Here is a 24,755-nt window from a genome sequence, read left to right on the forward strand (position 1 = left end):
GTTGGATATAAAACCAGGATATGTGATGCCTGTACCTGCGAGCTTACCGGCTGAAGATCAAATGCCTGTTGAAGATAAAGTTATGCAGGACATGTTGACCCATGTTCCCGGCACATAACAGGAAAAATGTTAGATACATTACGAACAAGATAAAAGACTCAAAGGGGACCGCTACTTGGAATGACCAAGGAGAGTTTATCCTTCAGGGCGCTGTTGTCTGGGGTTCACATATGCTTGACTTGCTTAAAAGCACCACAGCTGCCCACAGGGTTGTGATGACAGAAGACCTCCCGGGTGGCTTCAGTTTCTTAAGGCCCTGGCAATCCTCAACATTCCCCTCTCAGGTGTACCCAACTATAAGCTTCATCAACAGATTCAAGCTTTAAAACAAAAACATTCAACAAGATACAGCACCCCTAAAGATGCCCCAACAACCACGCCTCCCTATGAAAGGGATGATAACTCATTTACCCCCCTGAACGTCTCCGGACCTTTTCCTAATACCGATCTCTCTGAGTGGTTAGACTTTTGAATGACTTTTGAATGACTATGATTAAATTCAATACATTTTATTTGAAAAATTAAGCAATTTAACATTTGTGGCATTCTTGAAACATTTGACGTGAGCATACGCCTTGATTACATGGTCTTAAAGGACACATATTTGAACACTTTTGATATTTTCTAGCAAAACAAGCTACAACGTTATCATTACTTCGTAAATCATCCTTATAAAGAGACATAACATCTTCAAAAGAAACTCCCCGGGCTCTTTGGCATAGGTGGAATACACAGGGGTGACTGCATGTAGTGGAAAGGTTATCTTGCACTTGTTTGATGCTGTAGTATATCTTTGATTCGCTTTTGGTCAAAAATTCTTTAATAGATTTGGGGAAATGTGAAAAACCGGGGGGGAAGCCGTAGGAAACAAAAAAAGTTGAGATTTGTCTTCCTCCTTCCTCTTCTAATGTCACAGCTAGCCAATGTTCACCCGGCATGTGTTTAGGATGGGTATTGACAATAAACATGGCAGGACGCTCCGGCCATTTCTCAATAGGTCATTCATCACAAGCCAACACTCCACAAAATTGTTTTCCAATCAGTCGGCTCATGAGCCCTTCCAACTCTTGGGTATTCATGTCTTTGCTCAACGATCCTTAATAATAATCCACTAAGACCTGTCTTCAGGCATTCACTTACAAGATTGAATCAGAGCATGCATAAACAATCATGCTAACGGTACAGGCTAAAGGTGTACGGAAACGCATTTCCAGCCTGAGGTTAACTTGGGACACCACCGAAAGATTTCCTGAGGTGTCATCATCAGGTGATAAATTGAAAGCATACAATGTGTAACCCTCTGCAAAATCATTTCGGTCAATAGGTAAAGAGAGATCTTTCAGATGCCTCCGGGTAGCCAGGAATAGATCGTAAAATTCTCGCACAGATATGTTGTTATTAAATTGCGGTTGGAAAGCCTTAGCAGGGACATACATACTCTGCATTGAAGTGTTGAAAATTAAAAGGGTTTTTATTTAAGCTGCCCGTATTAGAGGCGTGATCAACCAAACCTATAACCATGTATCGGGGTAAAGGGCCTAGAAATAGGTTTTCTTGACTGCAGATTCTACTGCACACAGGTATGCGAAATGTTTTGATGGTAATTCTTTGGAGAGGGTAAAGGGCATTTCCTTTCATCAAAGCCTGTGAGTCACCCAGACGAACTGACGGAGATACAGAGACATTTTAAATAAAAAGCGTTGCCCCCAACACTTTTAAACTAAAGTCCCCGTCCTGGGCAGACATCAGGCAAAACTCATCCTTGGCCCTGGTTAATTTTAGTCTTAAATCAACCGAATTTAAGAGTAAACGTTCTTGAAAGAAAATGTCAGAGTGTATAGGCCCTAGCAGATGAAACTCTCGAGATTCGGCACAGTAGCGAGCGCGTGCCTCCAGTCCTTCATTTGCACCGGTGGAAGGGTCTGTCGATTCCATAGAGACTCCTGCAGTATCCTTGCTAAACAGCCCAGCGCTAAATTGTGTCTTGAGGGGTTACTGCTTTGACTGATTAGGCATTCACCCAAAGTCACATCCACTTGGGAGAAGATGGTGGCCATTGGATAATTAATGAGACTCACTTTGGCATCGTCTGCAATATTAGCACCATCTCTTTTGGTCACTTTTAGATGCAAATGCACCAAGGTGTTGTTGAGGTCCAGATAGTTGTCAACGTGGCCTGGTATGAAAAATTCTATAGGACCGTTGTCGGTAATGGCAGAGAGTGGGGCTATCTCCACATAACTGGACCTCTCTATTGAATGCTGTGTTAAGGGGGCCGTGAAAAGATCGAGCTCTGTCTTCATAGCTTCAGAGGACATGTGGTGTAAAAGAGCCATGTTGCTTGTTCTTTTAGAAAATACTTCAGAGTATTCCTTTTGTCATTTTTGGTCCAGACATCCTCACTTTACCAGGTCTTTGACTTACTGAGTTTCTTTGAACCTTTTAACTGTTAACCTCCGCTTTTTAGGGGCAAGCCTGCACCTTATACCCGGAGGTCTCTTTTTTGGTCTTTGAGACAACATCATAAGCCCCGAGCCTTCTTGATGCTCGGCATCTGGTGACGCCCTTCTGGTCATAGCATTGGCTATAGCCTCACTTACTATATTTTTAGCCACTGATTTTAAATGCGGTTTGGCTATGCTGAGTCCTCTCTTCATAAATGGTAAAACCATCCTAACGAGGTTACGAAATATAACAGCCGGGTAACCCATTACCCACTTGAGCAACATAGTATGAGACATAGCCGTTAGGGTCGAGATGTTGGTGGTCCATAACCCTTTCTTAAATGTATTTGTATTATGTTTATAAAAATATATAATACTAAAATTATATATGTAGAGAGGTTTTGGTGGGTCTAAAGTGGAGTTTTACAATCGTTTTACCATAAGTAAATTCAATGTTTTCGTTCTGATCCGTTTTAAGCTCAACCAGAATGTTTTCAATATATTTCTTGCTTACAGGTACGTAGTGTGGCTTGTCGTAGGTGACAGTAACTATGTCCCAGTCCTTTCCGTCTATATGAACTGTTCTCAGAAGGGACACAGCTGTCTCCGACCCTTTGATAGGATATGATGTCGGTATACACAATATGTTGTAAAATTATCGCTGGTCTTTATACCCCCGTCAGCATCCCCTGAGATTTGTACATGTTTATGTATAGGGTTGTATATCAGGAGTATTTCCATATTGTTCAGGGTTAGGATTTCATTCAACTCTGAGACGATCCTGTCGACGGTTCTATAGAACCCTTTTCTAAGCTTAATACATTTCGCAGGTTCCGATATCCTTTTGCCATAAAAATCACGGTCCTTATCTTTGATATTATACCAACTATGGGGGTATGTAATCTCGCTGAGACCTACTTCCCAGGCCACTGATAACTCTATAGGCTTTGGAAAATTGGTTGTATAATTCGAACTCTGATTATTGCGATATATATGTGCAGACGCATTACTGGGGAGAGTCAGGTAGAAGCCGCTGTGTTCCATGATGCACTCCAGTGTACACGCGAATTATGGTGTATTTATCATGCATGGGGGTTTAAGTTAACCCCCGATGCCTCCACCACATCCTGCTCTATTACCCAACTGTTGAACCTTTGGGGACAGTTTTTCCAGCGGACCAGCACCCATTTTTACCCTTTTCTCTCTTTTGATCTAGAATCTCCTCCACGTGAAAGACTTTGTCTTTACCCAACTGTACCTTCTGTAATTCCTTCTCATAAACAATCCCTCTATAAGCTCCCGTCATAATCTTTTAATTTGTAGACCGGGGGTATGCGCGGCACATATTCGGCAACGGTGAACACCTCATCGCTGTAACCTTTCTCATATTTTTTGTTGAAAACACCCCTTAACTTGGATATACGCACCAAGTCCCCCACTATGATTTATTTATTTTCTTCTTACGGCGAAGGGGGAACAAACCATACAGATTTTTAAAGACTTGAAAAGAGTTTTCAGAAGAGACCTCGGAGGGTTTCATACGTATACTCTTATGGTAGCTGTTGTTGTACCCTTTACTAAATCTTGAACTATATCGATATATCTATGCGTGTTGTGAGCTGTAAAAAATTGCCACATCCGCTCCTTCAGAGTTCTGTTAAAGCATTCAACAACTGAAGCTTTCAAATCTGAGCCTGTAGCAAAATGTACTATATTGTGCTTCTTCATGAGTTTCTGAAAAGTATTATTAAAAAATTATTTTCCGCCATCAGCCTGTACTTTCTTGGGGGCTCCTCCTTCCTTCAAGATAGAGTCAAAGGCCCGGGTCACCTCTGCCCCACTCTTATTTTTAAGACCCTTACAAATGCTATTTCAGAGAAAATATCTATAACCGTTAGCATGTAGTGATTTCCATAATTTTTATCTGCAAGGGCCTGCATGTCACATAGATCCGCCTGAAATTGGGACAAGGGTTGAGTAGAAAAAACTATATTTCTTGGAAATTGTTTTCTTACAGGTTTATGCAGAGTATGTGCACCCTGATCTGATAACCACTCATTCACTTTAGCATCGCTTAACCGGCTACCTGTTTCTTCGGCTATAGCTCACTGTAAATGTTCCTTACCCCCATAAGACCCGGGGTTAGACTGATTATAATAAATGTTTTTCAACATCTGCTCCGCCATCCTTCTTGCCTCTCTGAGGTACAATAACGTTAATGAGCCACTTTCAAATAACGACAACATTTCATTTTCATTTTTGAATTTTTATTTTAAGCAGACATCAAGTATTATGTATACAAACAATTCAGGATTCGTTGCAGGATACATGTCCCCGTTTTCTCAACGATCCCAGCATGCAACACCCTGTATATTTGGTTTAGATTTACAGGCTTGTGTCGCTGAATTTTTAAAACACACACATCCGCTATATAAGTATATTAACAACAAATATGATACATGTTACAATTAAATGGTGTTTCAAACAAATAAAGTAAAATCTTAAACAAAGTTGTTTCTAGTTCTTCAGAATCATCCACAAGACCAGTTGTGTCCATTGTAGACTCTCGCCCGTATGTCGTACATGATTTGTTCCATTTTCAACATACGCTCTACATTAGCCCAGGCATTATGGGTTGTGTAGAATGATACACTGCTCACTTTATTTTCAATAATTTGATGCATAACATTTGTAAGTTCTCTCAAAAGAAAAGAATGTATACACATTGCTTTACATCTAAATAACAAATTGTTACTCGGTCTCTTGGGGTTTATTGAGCCAGAAAGTCATCACGTCAGCCACCACAGCTTCCCTGTATTTGTTGTCGCCCACCAGGGTGTGTCGGATTTCTTTGAGTTTCTTGTGGATGTAGATTGTCTCCTTCAGTTCATGTAGGAAAGGCTTCGTTACCCCGTAAACTCTGGGAATAGACGATACAAGACCCATAGACTCCAGGGCTCTGACCAACGCTGATATAAACCTGTAGGACCAAAGTATTTTCACCAGCGCCTCAAAATGGTTGAAAAAGTAGTATCTTGGGGTGTCGTATAGGCACGGATGACGACGCTGGCTGGGGTGATTGATCTCACAACTGTTGCATTTTTCTCTTATATACTCTCCAATCACCAAGTCTAAAAGTGTGGCTACAGAGGCCTTGATGGTGTCTACAAAAATAGTACTTACCACCCCATCAAACACATCCTCAGGCTGTGTACTTGTAGGGGGTGTCAAGGGTCTTGCCAGGGGGGAGTAGAATGTTGGGCTGCGGGGCATAGAGTCCTTAGGGTCTGGCCCCCATGACGTTTCTGAGTCCTGGTATGTTGTATGAATATCCATGGTATATGCTGAAATGAAGAACTGGAGGCTTTAAGGGCCCTCCTTTTATTGCCGAACCAGTCCTTTGGGTATCAGGGCATGGTTAATGCAGCCCGTACTTAGTTTTCTTCCGGGGATGACCCTCTGAGGATGTACCTTCTTGGGGCTCCTTTGAATCATAATCCTCAGGATTTGTATATATTATGCACTTCCTCAGATGAACAATGCTCTGCCGCTGTTGGCTCTGTACAAAAAGAGCGTCCAACAACTCTAACATTTTCAATTCCATTAAATCCCAATTTTTAAAAGGAATAAGCATGCGCAACCTAAAATCCCCAGTCAGACCACCATCACGAATGTTTTGGTTGCGGGTTTCCTCTTTGCTGATATAGAACTCCACGCAGCCACATGGAAGTCCATTCTTTCTTTGTATTTTCACCCTGTGAAATATTCTTCCTGAGGAGTCAGGGGGACCTTCCCAACAGGTCTCGTAGCCCATGAACAAGCTATACCCCTTGGTGATAAGTCTCAGTTCGGGACACACAACCTTGCGAAAAACCGTCCAGTCTATCCGGTATATTCTTCTCCTTCTAAATTGGCTAAATTGATACCCCCAATGCTGTCCATTAGACATCAGCACTTGATCTTTCAGCGCAGTTGCGGGTGGTATGTGTGTTCTATACACACTTAGAAACTGCTTTTTTGGGGCATTGTATATTGTGGCTTTATACTTGCCCCTTTCTCTATGTTTCAGCCGCGGTCCTACTTCCGTTGTTACGGTCATCACTGCTTTGCCACTGATCACAAAATCCATGTTTATTTTTAAAATCTTGTTTAGTGTTCTGGGGCCGCATGTCTTTTTCTGGGCTTTATTTATAACGCATCTGCCACACCCAATACCCCTCATAGACAACAGCCCTAAGGTCAATAAAATAGAGGGTGGGGGGGCCATACTCTTTGAAATGTTCAAACACACCCCCCCCAGTTCAAAGAGGGCCCTAGACATCAATCATCATGACAACTTCAAAGGAATAGATGCAAATATGCATAAATTAGCACACCCTCTAACGCGTGAGAACAGGATGCCCATATATGGGCATAAGCACGTGATAAGTTCCCGCCAGGATGTCCTGACAGGATGCCCAAATATGGGCACTCCCAAGAGCTCGTGATAAATTCCCTCCAAAATGTCCTGACCGGATGCCCAATATGGGCATGCACAATTCATCCGGACATAGGGCCATCAATCAAACTTTTGACGTGTGCCGTCTACTTCATTCTCTCTGACGGGCCACAGACCGGAACCTCCAACGACGGGCCACAGACCGGAACCTCCAATGACGGGCCACAGTCCGGAACCTCACATGACGGGCCACAGTCCGGAACTTCCCATGACGGGCCACAGACCGGAACCTCCCACGACGGGCCACAGACCGGAACCTCCCACGACAGGTCACAGACCGGAACCTCCAACGATGGGCCATAGACCGGAACCTCCCATGACGGGACACAGTCCGGAACCTCCCATGACGGGCCACAGTCCGGAACCTCCCACGACGGTCCCCGGTCCGGAATCTTCCACGAGGGTCCCCAGCCCAATGACGGTGGGTTTTGAGTCCCCATCGAGGGTCCCCAGCCCTCAGTGTAAAGAAGGGGGGCGGCGTCCAGAACCTAAGCCGCCACCAAGGTTAGATGCCCACCCAGACCCTCCCATATAGGTTTAGGTTTGCGGCCAGGAGTCCACACCTTTAGGGGGGTACTGTCACGCCCTGACCTTAGTATTCTTTGTTTTCTTTATTATTTTGGTTAGGTCAGGGTGTGACGAGGGTGATATATGTGGGTTGTCTCTAGTCTAGGTGTTTTTATGTCTATGGTTGCTTAGATTGGTTCTCAATCAGAGGCAGCTGTTTATCGTTGTATCTGATTGGGGACCATATTTAGGTAGCCATATTCCTTGGGTATTCCGTGGGTTATTGTCTATGTATAGTTGCCTGTATCAGCACTAGTGTTTATAGCTTCGCATTCGTTGTATTCTCATCACGCTGTGCCTTGGTCTCCTTGTTATGATGAACGTGACACAATTTCAGTAATGGGTGCAATAAATCCAAGTAACATATTGGATTAGTTCAGAAAATGCTTGTAATTTATATTTCAGTAGCGTAAGATTAATTAATTAATTAATACATGTACATGCACAAACATAGATATTGAAAAAACTATTCTTAAAAATCAACCTGCAAGAGAGCATGCTGGGAAATAGGATAATAGGATAATGATGAACGTGCTATTGGTTCATTAGTGATGTGTATGAGTTTCAGGCCTTCTGTATTAGGGTAAAACTAGGCCCTCAAAATAAGGCCTTATGAAATGCATCTTGTATTGTGTTAGGCTCTTACCAAGCCAAGAAATACATAACAATGAATAGGGAGAGAGAGAGAGTGATGAGCGAGAGAGAGCGAGAGAGAATGAGAGAGAAAGCGAGACAGACTGAGTGCGAGTGTGAGAGAGAGGCTTTCATAAAAATTTAGTATTGATTTCCCATGGAATGCATCATGTCCAGTGGGCAGACAGACTCACACTTAAAGCAGTTTCAGGTTCATATAAAAAGGGATATGTTTTTCTATGTCATGTCTCATTTGCTTGTTCAACAATCAAAACCAAAACCCATTGTGCCCAATAATTGACTCCAGTCCTGTGTGTGTGTGTGTGTGTGTGTGTGTGTGTGTGTGTGTGTGTGTGTGTGTGTGTGTGTGTGCGTGTGCGTGCGCGTGCATGTGTGTGTTTTAGCGAGACAGCTGAATTGATTTACACAATGAAGTATCTGTAATCATTGCAACAACCCTTATCAAAGCCTGAACGGAAGGCAAGGATTCAGTTACAATACCCCCAGCATGCCTAATATTCCACCACCAAATCATGTGTCTGCGGCCTAACAAGAAACACAACCAAATAAGCTCTTTCATTCTCTCTAATGAGTCAGAATGCTTTATTCCTAACCCACCATGGCTTTCTACTGCTTTGTTCTAATGGGTTAGATTTACTGTTTTGGTGGTGAGTTCAAAGCCACAGTCGTAAATTCTTCATTTAGAAAAAGGACAAGAAGGTGAAGTGAACTTCCTTGTTACAGAGCTGAAATGTTTCTTTTTCTGTTTCTTTTATGTCTTCAGACGGATTAATAAGACAAGCACTGGAACACCCTCAAAGCTCGGCCTTGACTGCTCTGGTCTGACTTCTTGCTAAACTTACCATGAAGAAAGAAAAATATGATGATGGTTTGTTTATAAAAAGCTAAGGTTATAGCTAAAGGGCTTTTTGGAGCTCCTGGGGGCACAGAGGGAGGGTTGGTTTGGTAGGTGTGCTGACTGATCCTATCACCCAAGTCATAGCAAATCTAACCAGGGACATGATCTCAACTATACCTAAAACGACCAATATGTTGTAGCTAAACTCAACTAAAACTTTGTCTAACTAGCAGCACCCCAGATCTTCAAAACCAGTCACCAGCTCATGGTGAATCAACACTGGTCACACTGCAAGAGATACACTTTTTCCATGACATGAAATAGCTATTTATATGCAACTTAATGTAATTTCCATGAGTGCCATTTATCATGGACTACAATATGACTGTAACTCTGAACTTCCAGGACAAAGATTCTGACGATACTGCTGGACCATATGGACCAGCAGAATATGATAATAAACATTTTGTTACTCAATGTTTAGTTTTATTATATCAACACGTTTTAATGATTTAAACAGTGGACTGAAGTCACTGGACAACAAAGCAAATGTTTATAAATGTTTTATAGATAGCCTACGATTTTACAAAACAACTCACCGGAGGCCAACATCTCTTATCAAAGTCTCAGTCTGTAGTGAGGTGTTTGCTGATGAGGTATGTGATCATTTTTATACAGGCTTTATAATCAGCAGCACATTAAATAGGGGCACTGATTTAGGAGTGTATTGTGTGATTTTAATAAATATTGTGCAAGCTAAGACAGGGTAATTAAATGATATAATGTGTGGGAGTAATGGGTGCAATTGTGGGAAAATATCATGGAAAATATTACAGGTAGTTGGAATCCGAGAGATATTGTTAGAATATATTGCACTCGTGATGACAACACGTCCAGAAAAACATGAAATCATGAAATCTCACCGCATAAACCACACAAACACACACACACACGTTTTGTCCTAATGAGTTGGTTTGGCTGGAGTTAAGTTACAGGCATGAGCGCACACTGGGACTTCACCCCAGAGAGAGCATGCCCAGCCCAGCCCCAACTGTGTGTGTGTGTGTGTGTGCCTGTATGGGTGTGTGCGTGCCTGTGTGTGTGTGTGTGCCCAGCCCAGCACCAACGGCTCCAGGGCTCAGTGATTTACAGTGTCATCCATCCAGGTTTGATTGATGGGACAGAGGTGACCGCGTGGCCACAGTCTGGGTCATGGAACTCACCCAGGATCACAGGTCAGAAGTCTCTTTCTCTCTCTCTGTATTTCTACTCTCTCTATTTCTCTATCTGTATTTCTGTCTGTCTCTCTCTCTCTATTTATGTCTGTCTCTCTGCAACTGCCATATAATATGGCTGCCTCAGGGTATCAGAAGCCAAGGTGGAGAGTGAGAGAAGGAGGGAGAGGAAGAAAAATACAAAAAAGTATGTGAGAGAGAGAGCGAGAGAAAGAAAGAGAGGAAATAAAAGGAAAGTGAGAGACAGAGAGAATGGCAGTAGGGTGAGAGAGCTAGTAATTACATGCAGCTGCAGTGCTTAGTTGGGGGGTATAAATCTGTAACCACATCAGAAATTATCCATAAAATTTACAGTTTAGGAAAACCATGTGTGTGGCTCCTTAACACTCTTTAACCTACAGAGGCCTATGTTACACTACACTGCCCTGGAAGAACTGTAGGTGGTTGGCAACCAGGACCTCTTATACACAGGCTACATGTAAAAACAACAAAATGAGGGTTCCTCAAAGGTACTTTGGGAAGAGTGATGGTTCTATGTACAACCATCATGACTCAAAGAACTGTAAGCTCTTCAATGGTTCTTTACAGTTCACAAAAAGGTTATTTGCTCATTTAGTGATAATTCAAGTGTGGAGGAGGTGGCTCATTAGAATATTTTGGGCTGGGGTTTGTGCACCATGCTTTTTGTGCAACCGTGAGTAAGAGTGTCATTCCAGTTTATCTAATGTGCTGTGTTATGCCTTCTCAAAGAAGAATATGGCCTGGACTGTTTTGCGAAAGATTTGCCGATGGCCTTGTGTCAATTGCAAACCTTTGATTAAAACAGTCAGTGTTTCTTCTTTCTCTCCTCAGGGACCCCCAGCTGTTCCAGAGGTAGTTCACTTGATTCAACTTGTCAATTAACACAATAATAATACCTATGGACTTTTTCAATATATCACATTAAGTAATGACAATGCATTTTAAACTTCACGCAAAGTAAAATGCTTGTATAACCTAATACATTATTTAGGAGTGTAAAAAAGGTGCTCGTACTGGAACATTGGATAAGCACACCAAAGACTGTGTTAACGGTAAGTAATCAAATAAAGACAACACTTGTAAAAGTCTATTTCAAACTATAGCCTGCTGAATTTGCAAGATAACTTTTCCTTCATTTTGATTTCAGCATCAATTAAAAGGTGACACTGACTCACCCATGAATTAATGTTGCGGCATTGTCTCAATGAAGAGTTTGGCTTTCAACTAACCATGTGCGACATGCACGCGCAGTAACAAGCCTGCTAGAGTTAACGTTAGAGTTGAAGCAAAAACCTACAGGATGGTAGTTCTCCAGGAACAGAGTTGGAGATCCCTGACATAGATGATTCATTGTGCCTGAAGAGGGTGGTAAAGAGAGAATCATTTTTTTTTAATCAGAGGCAGGCGAAGGTAAGAAAGTGACAGGAAAAGAGGCAGCCAGAATGCTTGGTTTGGTGTGGTGGTCTGTACATTCAATTTTCCATTTGACAGCCGCTGTCTTCTCTCTACCCCTGTGACACTGTCGAGTGGTTCTTCACTCTAAAAAATGCTGGGTCGTTTGGTTGACCCAATTTCTGGGTTGCAGGCGTTGGGTCACTTAGTTGGGTTATTTTCTTTAAAAACTGCTGGGTTATTGGTGCTGGGTTATTGATGCTGTGTGCTGGGTTATTGACATATGACCCAGCGGGTCAGATCAGAAGACTGGAGGCATAGTTTAGTAGGGGCGTGGCATTCAGATAGTTATTTTTAGCCACTCATGAGAGTAAATGTCATTCCTGTTCATCTATTATGTTGAATAGTTATCACATGTTACTGTCAAATATTGACATTTTTGTAGCTTGTCTGAGTGTCTGGGTTCCTTAAAAGCCTAGGTAAATCCCATTGTTGGGATACAATAAGGTGTTATACCTTATTATAATGTGTAATAAATCATCTTAATATTATAGAAGAGCATGTAAAAAGAATTAAGGACATTTTCAATTTGCAGTGTAAACTTAACATGAACAGGAATTACATTTACTCTCACAGGTGGCCAATAAGTGCTATCTGAAAGCCACACCCATAATAAGCCACACCTCCTGAAAATAACCTAAGGATTGTGTTCAAAAAGACCCAGCTGCTAGGTCAACCCAGCTTTGAGAAACAAACACCCAACTGATGGTTAAATGAATCCATGTTTAGGTAATCCCAATAACCCAACTTGTTGGGTTATTCACGCATCCAACTGGCTGTGTCAAAATAACCTAGTGTGTGTCCTGTCCAATATTTACCCAGTGCTAGGTTACCAAATAACCCAAATCGGGTTGTTTTTAACCCAGCATTTTTTTTAGTGTTCTTCATGGCTCGTCCCAGGTCGTTCTGATTCTGGCCAGACCACCACACTCTGGCAGACTGTGACTATAAAGTATTACAGCGTTACAATGTTACAGTTATTATATCTACAGGGACCTGTAGCTGTATTGGCTTGTTTCCACACGATCTATGCCTCTACCTTTCTCCCTCGCTTACTCTCGCTCAACAATTCTCTCTCTCTCTCTCTCTCTCTCTCTCTCTCTCTCTCTCTCTCTCTCAGTCCCTTCTTCACTCCCCCCCTTTCAGCTCCTGCCAGCTAAACATCCCTGTGTAGCAGATAGATCCAAGGCCCATAAATCTCATAGCCTTTCAGCACAGTCTCTTTATTGCCTTTCCCTCGACACACATCTCACTCCCACAGCCATGGCTTCTCCACATGTCCTCATCCTCTTCTCAGTTCATTGACTCAGCACTGCAGTTCAGGGCTTCCAAGACTGAGTTCAAGACAGCAGGGTATATTTTCTTCTCCATTTACTTTTTAACCACTGTATTTCTGACCTATTCACCAGTCTGCGGTCAGCCAATACCAGCCTGGCTTGGAGCCTGCCCTCCCTTCCTCTCCCCTACTTTGGCCTGGCCTGCATCCAGTCTTGCCCTGCCTCTGGTTACCTCTGACCTTGCTATGGGTCATTATGGGTCTTATTATAATTAAGAGTGAATGTCTTGAGATGAGAGCTCAGAGGATCTCATCTCACTCCATCCCAGTGCTGAGTAACCCAGTTTACCAGAGGTACTTAGACCAAGCGGATAGTCTTAATTACTATTATGTAATTCCTGAACCACAGCAGGGTTGGATGCAGGGCTATGCTTCAGTGTCTTTATGAATGATCCAGAGTTTGCTGTTACTGTCTTTTTCTGGCAGTTCCTACCACTACAACACTAATACCGTATTAAAGTGAAGTCATACAGCTCTAACTGGGGCTACTGTACATTCCTCTCTACGCTCACCAAGTTGCATGACCAGACTGACCAAATTACCAAACCGTTGCTTCACTTGTCCCGGCCGTACCTCTCAAAGTCATGAATAAGCTCAACGTCATACTACTGTACCGTATGACTTGTGCATCTAAAGCAAATGTACTTAGCATGAGAAAAGGCAAATTCTGGAGATTATTTTTGGTTGTAGACACAGAGAAGGAGGAGAGTGGTCCTGTGAGTGTTTCCAGCCAGTTGGTTTTTCCATAATGTTCCACTCGTTCCTCTGGTCCAGGCAGCAACTTTGTGACAGATACCTTTTTGATACTCAACTGGAGATAAGTATCTGATGTGGGTTTTTAATGATAAGCATCATGTCTCTGCAGTGGTACTGTAAGAGCTAAGGCAGCTCAATTAAAGATGTCAAAGATATATGTAACCCCTCTCACCACAAGGCTCAGATGAATCAGCATGGGATTATCTGTGAAAAGAACATCTCAGTAAATTAACTTTTATGATATTGACTTGTTAGTTGAAAAACAAAAGGCTAGGGTAATTAATAATAGATATATTTAGGCTTATGAATGATTGACTCAAAGAAAATACAACCACACACTGAATACAATTTGACTTGAATATATTATGAATAAAAAATGATCAGTTACACAAATACACAAATACAAAACCCCCTGAAACAATAATTCCAAGGCTGATGCCTATTTGTAATCCATGGTGGAAAATGCCCTGCATGCAACAGTAAAGATGTCCAGTGTCACAATAGAAGTTATCAGGTTGTCTTGGAACAAAGCTGTCCTCTCGAGCTCTCGATGATCGCTGGTTATATTCTCCACAGCAGTACAGGTAAGTTCGACAGATAGATATGAAACTTTACTTTCTCTACTCTTGAAACAAGTGAGTGAAATTAAGCAACAGTCTTTTTGCTAAATGCAATTTGTATTTTCACAGATGTAAAAGTTCCAGCTCAACAATGGTGTTCATCTCTTTTCTCTCCTCACATCTCGAGCTGTCATGAGTTCGAGTCACCGTCAACAGCGAACCCAAAGTTCACACAATTGGCCCAAAAACGTAATAGGGCTTCTGATTGGCTAAACCAAACCAGGTTACTTTAGTTCACATCAACGTAAAGATCAAACTAATCAAGTAGACGGTACATTAAAGAATTCAACCCACAGGAATTCTCAAATGATTGACATGACGACTCTTTTGAAGTTTTCACATGTTAGGGCCTACATGAAGCTGTCCCAACAGCAGAGCTTTCTTTTCAGCACCATGGAGTGAATCCTTAACACCACCTGGCCATGTCCTCCGTCGACAATTTTGACTACTTTTGGAATGGGCCTGGCTACTATGTGGAAGATGGAATTCACCTGGGTGAAAATGGCTCCCGGCTGTTTTCATCAAACATTGTAAAGGTTCTTGGTCAACTAAATGGATGTGAGGACAATATTAACATTGCATATATGTCAGTTTTTACCATCTCCTCTTTGGTCACTGTGAGAGTTCCACATGTTCTAGCTAAATCTCTACCTGCACATGACCATCTGATCATTCATCACTCCAATGTTAATCTGCAAAATTGTAATTATTCGCCTACCTCCTCATGCCTTTTGCACACAATGTATATAGACTCTTTTTTTCTTTCTACTATGTTATTGACTTATTTATTGTTTACTCCATGTGTAACTCTGTGTTGTTGTCTGTTCACACTGCTATGCTTTATCTTGGCCAGGTCGCAGTTGTAAATAAGAACTTGTTCTCAACTAGCCTACTGGTTAAATAAAGGTGAAATAAAAAAAATCAAGATGTTGTATCTGAAAGTGGTGACATGCCAAATGGTGCCAACCACAGAAATGTAATTCCTATTCCTACTGTATTTTCTTTTCCTAGTAGGTATAATCCAATCTTTGAGTCTCCTGATGTTCTGAAATCTTAAAGTAATCTGACTTGTATTGAAACTCCATATGAATTTAAATGCAGAAAAGGTTTGACAATTTTACTTCTTAATAGTCGTAGTTTATTACCTAAAATGGACCATGTCAAGATCTGGTTCTCTCAGGCAGACCCTGATATTTTTATTGTATCTGAGACCTGGTTAACTTATAAAACCCTGGACTCTGAGGTTACTATGGATGGTTACAATGTGTTTGGGGCTGATAAGAAAGGCAAAGGTGGTGGTGTTGGTATTTACACAAATAATATTATTTCTGTGTCTGTTAAAGGCTACCTCCATTCCTAAACCATTTGAGTTGTTGGGTTCAAACTCAACATAGCAATTATAGGAATCTATCGTCCACCCTCCACCAATAACTAAACTAACTCACTGATTTAATTGCCATTTTTACTACTCCAGAGGTGTGGATCTCCGGATTTAAAAAAATCTTGAATGGGGAATGTAGGATGCCTACTGTTTAAATGATTAGTACAAAAATCTAAATTTGACCCAGCAGATTACAAAGACCACTCGTCCAAACTTAAAGGCCCCCACGAAATCTACTTTGATTGACCTCATATTTACAGATACTCCAGAGTAATATGCTGGGAGTGGAGCTTTTTCTTTGGATATTAGTGACCACTGGACCATCGTTTGTGTCAGGGATATATGGATGCCTTGATCCAAACCGTGTTTTATCAACAAGAGGAATTTTAAACATTTCAATGAACATGCCTTTTTTTGTGACCTTTATTTTGGTGACTTTGACTTTATTGCATCTATACCTGACCCAGAGTTGGCTCTGAACCACTTCTCAAATGTTTTCAATTGTATTGTAGACAAACATGCTCCATTTAAAAAACAGAGAATTAAAAATAGATTTTTCCCTTGGTTCAGTCTAGAGCTATCTGAAGACATACAGAACAGAGATGCTGCCTGGGTCAAAGCTAGATTCACAGATTAGGGCCCGGACTGGCAGTCTTTCAGGCGATTGAGAAAAGTGTGTGTAAAACTAGTAAAAAAAAGCTAAATCAGATTATTATGTTAATACACTATCTGAATGTGCAGGGAATCCAGCTACATTTTGGAAGGCTATTAAATCACTGGGTTGTGTCTCCTCTTCTCTCCCCCAATAAATTGATTTAGATTCTGGCCCTATTACTGACAATATTGATGTCATTAATGCATTTAATCACAATTTTATCTATGTGGGCTTTATATTTGAATGTATTTGAAAAAAGTAGTTTGGATGTAGATGGAGAAAATCTATTGAATGATACTGAAAATGCTGGTCAGGAGGTTTCTTTTCAAATATTTACCGATAAAGAAGTCCTGGATGCTTTGTTAACATTAGACAAAAATAATCTGATAATGTGGAGCCTGGTATGCTTAAGTGTGCAACTCCCTATATTGCTGGCTCAGTAGCCCACATTTTTAATTTAATATTGTTATAAGGAAGTATTCCAAAAGCATAGAAATCTACATATGTGTTGCCAATCCATAAGTGTGGGGATACAAATGATCTTGACAACTATCGCCCCATTTCAAGACTACCTTGTTTAGCTAAGATTCTTGAATCCTTGGTTAATGTACAACTTTGTTCCTTTTTTATCTAATAAATTGTATTCTTAATATAAACCAATCAGGGTTTAGGCCTGGGCATAGTACTATCACAGCAACCACGCTTGTTGTTAATGATCTTGTCAATGCTTTGGATGCTAAAAAGAGCTGTGCTGCCTTGTTTATTGACCTTTCAAAGGCATTCACACTGTTGATCATTCTGTTTTGCTGAAGAAATTATCAAGAGTAGGCCTGGGATATACAGCCTGTTTATAGAATCAGAATTATCTTAGAGACAGAACTCAGGCTATCTTGATGGGGTTAAATCTGAATTTCTTGCGATTCCAAAAGGTGTTCCTCAGGGTTCGAATTTGGGTCCATTATTGTTCACTTTGTATATTAATGACATGAAACACTGTTAATACTTGTAACATTCATCTCTATGCAGATGACACAGTTTTGTATTTCTGTGTCACCTCAGTGCAGCAGGCCATTCATGAACTTCAGCATGACTGATTCAATTCAGAAATCACTTACAAATCTTAAATTCATGTTAAATACAAGTAAAACCAAGCTCATGCTGTTCTCTAGGTCACAAAATATTGACCCTGAGGACCTGCATATTTGCGCTATAAATGGAGCCCAAATTGAGCTTGTTTCTCAAAATAAGTATCTGGGTGTCTGGATTGATGACAAGTTGTCCTTTGTAACACATAGAAAATCTGACAAAAAAGTTCAGATCCAAGATATTTTTTTAAATATAGAAATAAATGATGCCTTAGTATTAAAAATAGGAGAACGATTGTTCAAACAACGATTTGTATTGGATTTGGGAGATACTGTTTACATGCATGCGGCAACCTCTGTTTTAAAACCCTTGGACAAAGTCTACCATTCCGCAATAAGTTTTATCACAGGGGACCATTTTAAAATTCATTATTGTGGTCTGTATAAAAATATGGGATGGACCTCAGTCTGTAAGAAAAGAGCTGTGTTCTCTTTCATTTATTTACAAAGCCATCTTTCAGAAACTCTCTCTATATGTAACATCATTAATTAAGAATCACAAGTTAACTTGCAATGGATAACACTAGAGATCCCTCCAGTCTCCACAGATTTGGGAAAATCTGTGTTTAGTGTTTTTGCCCCTAATTTGTGGAACAATATGCAGAGTTCACTACAGCTAGATGTGCTGGTGCCACTCAGGCAGTATAAATGATTGATTGCAGACCTCTATGTAGTTGAATGTGATTGCTTTTGTTTATTGTGCTGAATTATATTGTTTTATACACATATGTGTATGTTGTTTTAATATTCTGTTTTTATATTGTAATGTGTACAGCACTCTCTTGTAAAATAGATGTTTAATCTCAATGTGACTCCCCGTTTAAATAAAGGTTTAAAAACAACTACACCTGGCTGTCATCGGAGCCTTGTCTAGCAGTGAAACAGTTAATTCAGACTCATTTACTGCCTTTTTAAAAAACATAGATGATATGGCTGACTTGCTGTAACAAATGTGGTTTCTACTGACAATTTAGATGTACAAACTATTGTATAAGGGAACGATGAGCAGATAAGAGGCAATCCGAACTTTAGATTAAGACATTAATGAGTGATCTAAGATTGACGTAGTTAATATAACTATTTATTCACCACTTTTGAAATGTACAGCGACAGAATTCAGAACATGGACCATTCTTACAATATTCTCCCTGTACACCAACTCAGAACCGTAGGATAAATAATGGTGGCATATAAGCAGACGATGAAAGCTCATATGACATTTCTCTAAAACGAGCTATAGGCTCAGAACAGTGGGCTAAGATATGAGGGGAAAGGGACCGAATGAATAGGGTGAGGCACATGGACTACTAACAGCTTACTACACAACATACACTTAGTATTACTTTCTTAGCTACAGTATACATACTGTATCTCCCTGGTATATTACATAATTTTTGCAGCCCCATACAATGTATTTTTGCTCTTGTTATGCTGTGCTCACATGAACAGGAAGGTGGCGTGGTGGTCTTTCTTGCAGGCAAATTTTGTCATCAAAATTTGTCATCAAAGTCTGGCATTCTCTGGATTATGGTGCTTTCAAGACAACTGGGAACTTAAGAAAAACAAGGTTGAATCATGACTTCAGATATTTTCAGATCGTAGCTCTAGAAAGAGGCCTGAGATCCCGACTTGGAATTCCGAGTTCTCAGTTGTCTTGAACCCGGCAGAAGTCATGCTGGATTGACAGCATGGCCAATCTATTCAACATTTTCTGGCCCATGGGGTTGCAAGTGAATGTTTATCCTTTTAAGCTTGGAAAAGAGACCCTTAAACCCAGATTTGAACCACACACCCTCTCCAATGAATAGCAGGCTAGTGATTGCTTTGCAATGCTTGCAGTTCGCCACTGATTCCTTCCAAACCATTCATTGTTGAATTTGCGATTTCAAACTTGTTGTGTAAAGTTTATGTCTATAATTTAGTTTTATCTATAATATAGTTTTATCTATAATTTCTCGTCATATGACAATTATTGAAAAGGATTTGCCAGTTTTTGTCTAATCAAGCTATGGTAGATATGACGTGATTTGACATCTTTTTATCTGTGGCCGATTACCTTGAGCCTTCTCGGATGGGCACTTTTGATGTAAATCTATGGCAGCACTCAAGGGGCTTGAACATTCTAGGTCTCTCTGTAGATTTCTGCAGTGACGTAGTGTCCCATGAGTGATAGAACACTGAGCCAATCCTGGCGCAACTGGAGAATATTACCAATCCCTACGCTCTGTATTTCCCTCTGGCTGCCACACCATCACAGAAAGCACTGAGCTAGGCTGAAACACCTACATTTAGGAGCTGCCTTACTCAAGAATACAAGAAAGAGACTGTTTGTATGCTTCTTTATTTTTTAACATTGTTTGCAAACTGATATGTGTCACATATTAATGCCAAAATAACATGCTAAACAAGCTTTGCCCCACCTGCACTGAATGATGGGTTACAACTGATTACATAATTTCATATGGACAAGTCCAGAGAAGAACACAGGGAAATAAATCCCACTAATGACAACGGCCACCATCAGGCAGAGAGCAATGTTTAACCGGCTGACAATGAAATTAAAGAGGTGCCTGAGAATAGAGGTCCAATACAACCTGCATTCTCAGGCTGGGTTTGGGTCAGAAACGTTGCTGAGTTTGGGTCAGAAATGACGTCTACTATGTTTGACCACTAACATAATGCACCAGCCTGCTCACGTTTTAATGTTGGTGCACCTTTCCTAATTTTCCATGGGTATACTGGGAGATGGGGAAAATATACATCAAAATGTGTCTTGATACAAATATAAGATACTCTAAAAACAAATGTATCCAATGTATCCAATATATCGACTAAAACACTATAAAAAATGGTGTAGAAAAGTATTTTGTATTTTGAAAATATAAATTACATTTCTTGAAATATCTTGTTACAAATTACATTTGATTATAGTTCAGGCCAGTGTAACACAAATTCCCAAATACTCAAAAGTAATTCAAAAGTAATTAAATGCGTACAGTACCGGTCAAAAGTTTTAGAGCACCTACTCATTCAAGGGTTTTTCTTAATTTTTTACTATTTTCACCATTGTAGAATAATAGTGAAGACATCAAAACTATGAAATAACACATATGGAATGATGTAGTAACCAAAAACGTGTTAAACAAATCAAAATATATTTTATATTTGAAAATCTTCAAGCAGCCACCCTTTGCCTTGATGACAGATTTGAACATTCTTGGCATTCTCTCAACCGACTTCACCTGGAATGATTTTCCAACAGTTTTGAAGGAGTTTCCGCATATGCTGAGGACTTGTTGGCTGCTTTTCCTTCACTCTGTGGTCCGACTCTTCCCAAACCATCTCAATTTGATTGTAGTCAGGGGATTGTGGAGGCCAGGTCATCTGATGCAGCACTCCATCACTCTCCTTCTTGGTAAAATAGCCCTTACACAGCCTGGAGGTATGTTGGGTCATTGTCCGGTTGTCCCAATAATCCCAAACCAGATGGGATGGAGTATTGCTGCAGAATGCTGTGGTAGCCATGCTGGTTAAGCATGACATGAGTTCCAAATAAATCACAGTGTCACCAGCAAAGCACCCCCACAGCATAACACCTCCTCCTCTATGTTTTACGGTGTTTCTTTGCAGCAATTCAGCCATGAAGGCCTGATTCACGCAGTATCCTCTGAAAAGTTTATGTTGAGATGTGTCTGTTACTTGAACTCTGTGCAATTTCTGAGGCTCGTAATGAATGAATTTGTACTCTGCAGAGGTAACTCAGGGTCTTCCATTCCTGTGGCGATCCTTATGAGAGCCAGTATCACCATTACGCTTGATGGTTTTTGTGACTGCACTGGAAAGTTCTTGACATTTTCCGGATTGACTGACCATCATGTCTTAAAGTAATGCTGGACTGTAATTTCTCTTTGCTTATTTCAGCTGTTCTTGTCATAATATGTGTCACGCCATGACCGTAGAGAGCGTTTCATGTATCTATTTTGGTTTGGTCAGGGTGTGATTTGGGTGGGCAGTCTATGTTCTTTGCTTTTCTATGTGTTTGGCCGGGTGTGGTTCTCAATCAGAGGCAGCTGCTCATTGTCTCTGATTGAGAACCATACTCAGGTACCCTTTTCCCCACCTGTTTTGTGGGAAGTTAACTTTGACTTTGTTCAGGGCACATAGCCCAAAGCTTTACGGTCTGGTTTTGTTCTTTGTTTTGTCGGCGTCATTTTTAATAAATTGAAAATGAATGCTTACCATGCTGCACCTTGGTCCAGTCCTTCAGCCAGCCGTGACAATATGGACTTGGTCTTTTACCAAATAGGGCTATCTTCTGTATACCCCCCTACCTTTTCACAGCACAAATGATTGGCTCAAACGCATTAAGAAAGAAAGAATTTCCACAAATTAACTTTTAAGAAGGCACTCCAGTTCATTTAAATACATTCCAGGTGAATACCTCATGAAGCTGGATGCAAGAATGCCAAGAGTGTGCAAGGCTGTCATCAAGGCAAAGAGTGGCTATTTGAAGAATCTCAAATATAATACATATTTTGATTTGTTTATCACTTTTTGGTTACTACATGATTGCATGTGTTATTTCATAGTTTTGATGTCTTCACTACTATTCTACAATGTAGAAAATAGTAAAAATAAAGAAAAAGCCTTGAATGAGTAGGTGTTCTAAAACCTTTGACCCGATAGTGTATTTCAAATGTATCAAAAATACTGCCCAACTCTGGGTACATAAAAAATATCCCTTGAAGGGGACACCAGTCACACAGTTGGACTTTAAACCCAAATATGCCCTCAGATCAGTCATTGTTGAAGTGACTTTTAATGTACTACGAGTGTTTCCATCAGTATTGCACTTTCAGTCATCTCCGGAAAATAGTTGTCTGTGTGGCTACTGGACTATAGTCTCAACCTAGCAGTTCACTGGCCAAGCCGATGAACAGTAAGTGGTACAGTTTATCATCTCTTTCTTTGTTGAAATTATGAGTAAACCATGAAAGTACATATCTAGTGACATTGCAGCCTAAAAATGTTTCAAGGGTCTCTTTGCAGTTTTGGGTGTAAAAAACTAGTCAATACTATTTACTCTCAAAAGAGAGTCATTTATGGAGTAATTTCTGGGCACTCACATGCAAATTGACAGACATCGATGAGCATAGTCTCATGTTTGCCTCTCTTGCTCTGATACATCTGTAGACATCACTGTTTGTGACACTGTCACCAGTCTGTCTGTCTTGGTAGCACTTTAGAATAACTTTTCATTGATATGCCACTAATAGATCATTTGTAGGACATGTGTTCTGTCTTTCTCTCTCTTGCGCTGTCTCTCCATATTTAAAAAAAACATTGTTTGTGAATGAGCAACAGGGTGAGCGTCATGCCTCATCAGGCAGTCTAAACAACGCCGCACAGCGCTGCGTTCCTAACTGATCACTGTGTTGGCTGCGTGTCACAGACCTTTGAATACTATTTCCAGTAACATATCACCCTGCATCCCACTGATGGCTTGCTTCTGAAGCTAAGCAGAGTTGGTCCTGGTCAGTGCCTGAATGGGAGACCAGATGCTGCTGGAAGTGGTGATGGGGGCCAGTAGAGAGCACTGCTGAAAGGATATAGCAACACCCCAGTGGAGGGGACATTGTGTAGGGTGCTGTTTTTTTGGATAGGACGTTAAAATGGATGTGACTCCCTGTGGTCACTAGAGATCCCATGTCACTTATCGTAAGAGCAGGGGTTTTAAACCTGGTGTCCTGACTAAATTCCCAATCTGGCCCGCATACCATCATGGCCACCTAAACATCCCGACTTCCAATTGACACATTCATCCTCTCTCCTCCCTCCTGTAACTCTTTCCCAAGTTCTTGCTGTCAAATTGTGCTCCACACGGCCTTTTCCCACCTGGACAAAAGGAACAGCTATGTGAGAATGCTGTTCATTGACTAACCTCAGCGTTCAACACCGTAGTGCCCACAAAGCTCATCACTAAGACAAGCACCCTTGGAATAAACACTTCACTTTGCAACTGGATCCTGGACTTCCTGACAGGCTGTCCCCATGTGGTAAGGGTAGGCAACAACACATCTGCCATGCTGATCCCCAACATGGGGGCCCCTCAGGGGTGCGTGCTTAGTCCCATCCTGTACTCTCTGTTCACCCACGACTGCATGCCAAGCACATCTCTAACACCATAATTAAGTTTACTGAAGACACAAGCGTGGTAGAACTGATCAACGATGAGACACCTATAGGGAGGAGGTCAGAGACCTGGCAGTGTGGTGCCAGGACAACAACCTCTCCCTCAACGTGAGCTGATCGTGGACTACAGGAAAAAGGAGAGCCGAACATGCCCAAATTCACATCGATGGGCTGTAGTGGAGCGGGTCGAGAGTTTCAAGTTCCAAACTATGATGGTCCAAACACACCAAGACAGTGGTGAAGAGGGCACGATAACAACTTTTCCCCCTCAAGAGACTGAAAAGATTTGGCATGGGTCCCCAGATCCTCAAAAGGTTCTACTGCTGCACCATCGAGAGCATCCTGACCGGTTGCATCACCGATGGTATTGCAACTGTTCGGCATCCGACCGTAAGGCGCTACAGAGGGTAGTGCGTACGGCCCAGTACGTCACTGGGGCCAAGCTTCTTGACATCCAAAGACTCCAGTCACCCAAGACTATTCTCTCTGTTCCGCACGGAAAGAGGAGCGCCAAGTCTAGGTCCAAAAGGCTCCTTAACTTCTTGGATATAGGGGGCGCTCTTTTAATTTATGGATATAAAAACGTGCCCGTTTTAAGCGCAATATTTTGTCACGAAAAGATGCTCGACTATGCATATAATTGGCAGCTTTGGAAAGAAAACACTCTAAGGTTTCCAAAACTGCAAAGATATTATCTGTGAGTGCCACAGAACTCATGCTACAGGCGAAACCAAGATGAAACTTCAACCAGGAAATGGGCAGAATTTTTGAAGCTCTGTTTTCCATTGTCTCCTTATATGGCTGTGAATGCGCCGGGAATGAGCCTGCCCTTTCTATCGTTTCTCCAAGGTGTCTGCAGCATTGTGACGTATTTGTAGGCATATCATTGGAAGATTGGCCA

The 24,755-nt window shown here is 41.2% G+C and overlaps 1 protein-coding gene across 1 annotated transcript in view; it reads left to right on the forward strand.

Moving 5' to 3' along the window:
- The first annotated feature begins 22,520 nt into the window (after positions 1-22,520).
- The window catches only part of LOC109899931 (inward rectifier potassium channel 16-like), a 70,677-nt gene continuing 68,442 nt past the window's right edge, over positions 22,521-24,755 (forward strand). The window contains exon 1 of the mRNA XM_020495580.2: positions 22,521-22,601. The gene's annotated coding sequence lies outside the window, so the exon portion shown is untranslated. The remainder of the gene's footprint in view (positions 22,602-24,755) is intronic.

The sequence above is a fragment of the Oncorhynchus kisutch genome, linkage group LG11, assembly GCF_002021735.2.
Source record: "Oncorhynchus kisutch isolate 150728-3 linkage group LG11, Okis_V2, whole genome shotgun sequence".
Classification (NCBI taxonomy): domain Eukaryota; kingdom Metazoa; phylum Chordata; class Actinopteri; order Salmoniformes; family Salmonidae; genus Oncorhynchus; species Oncorhynchus kisutch.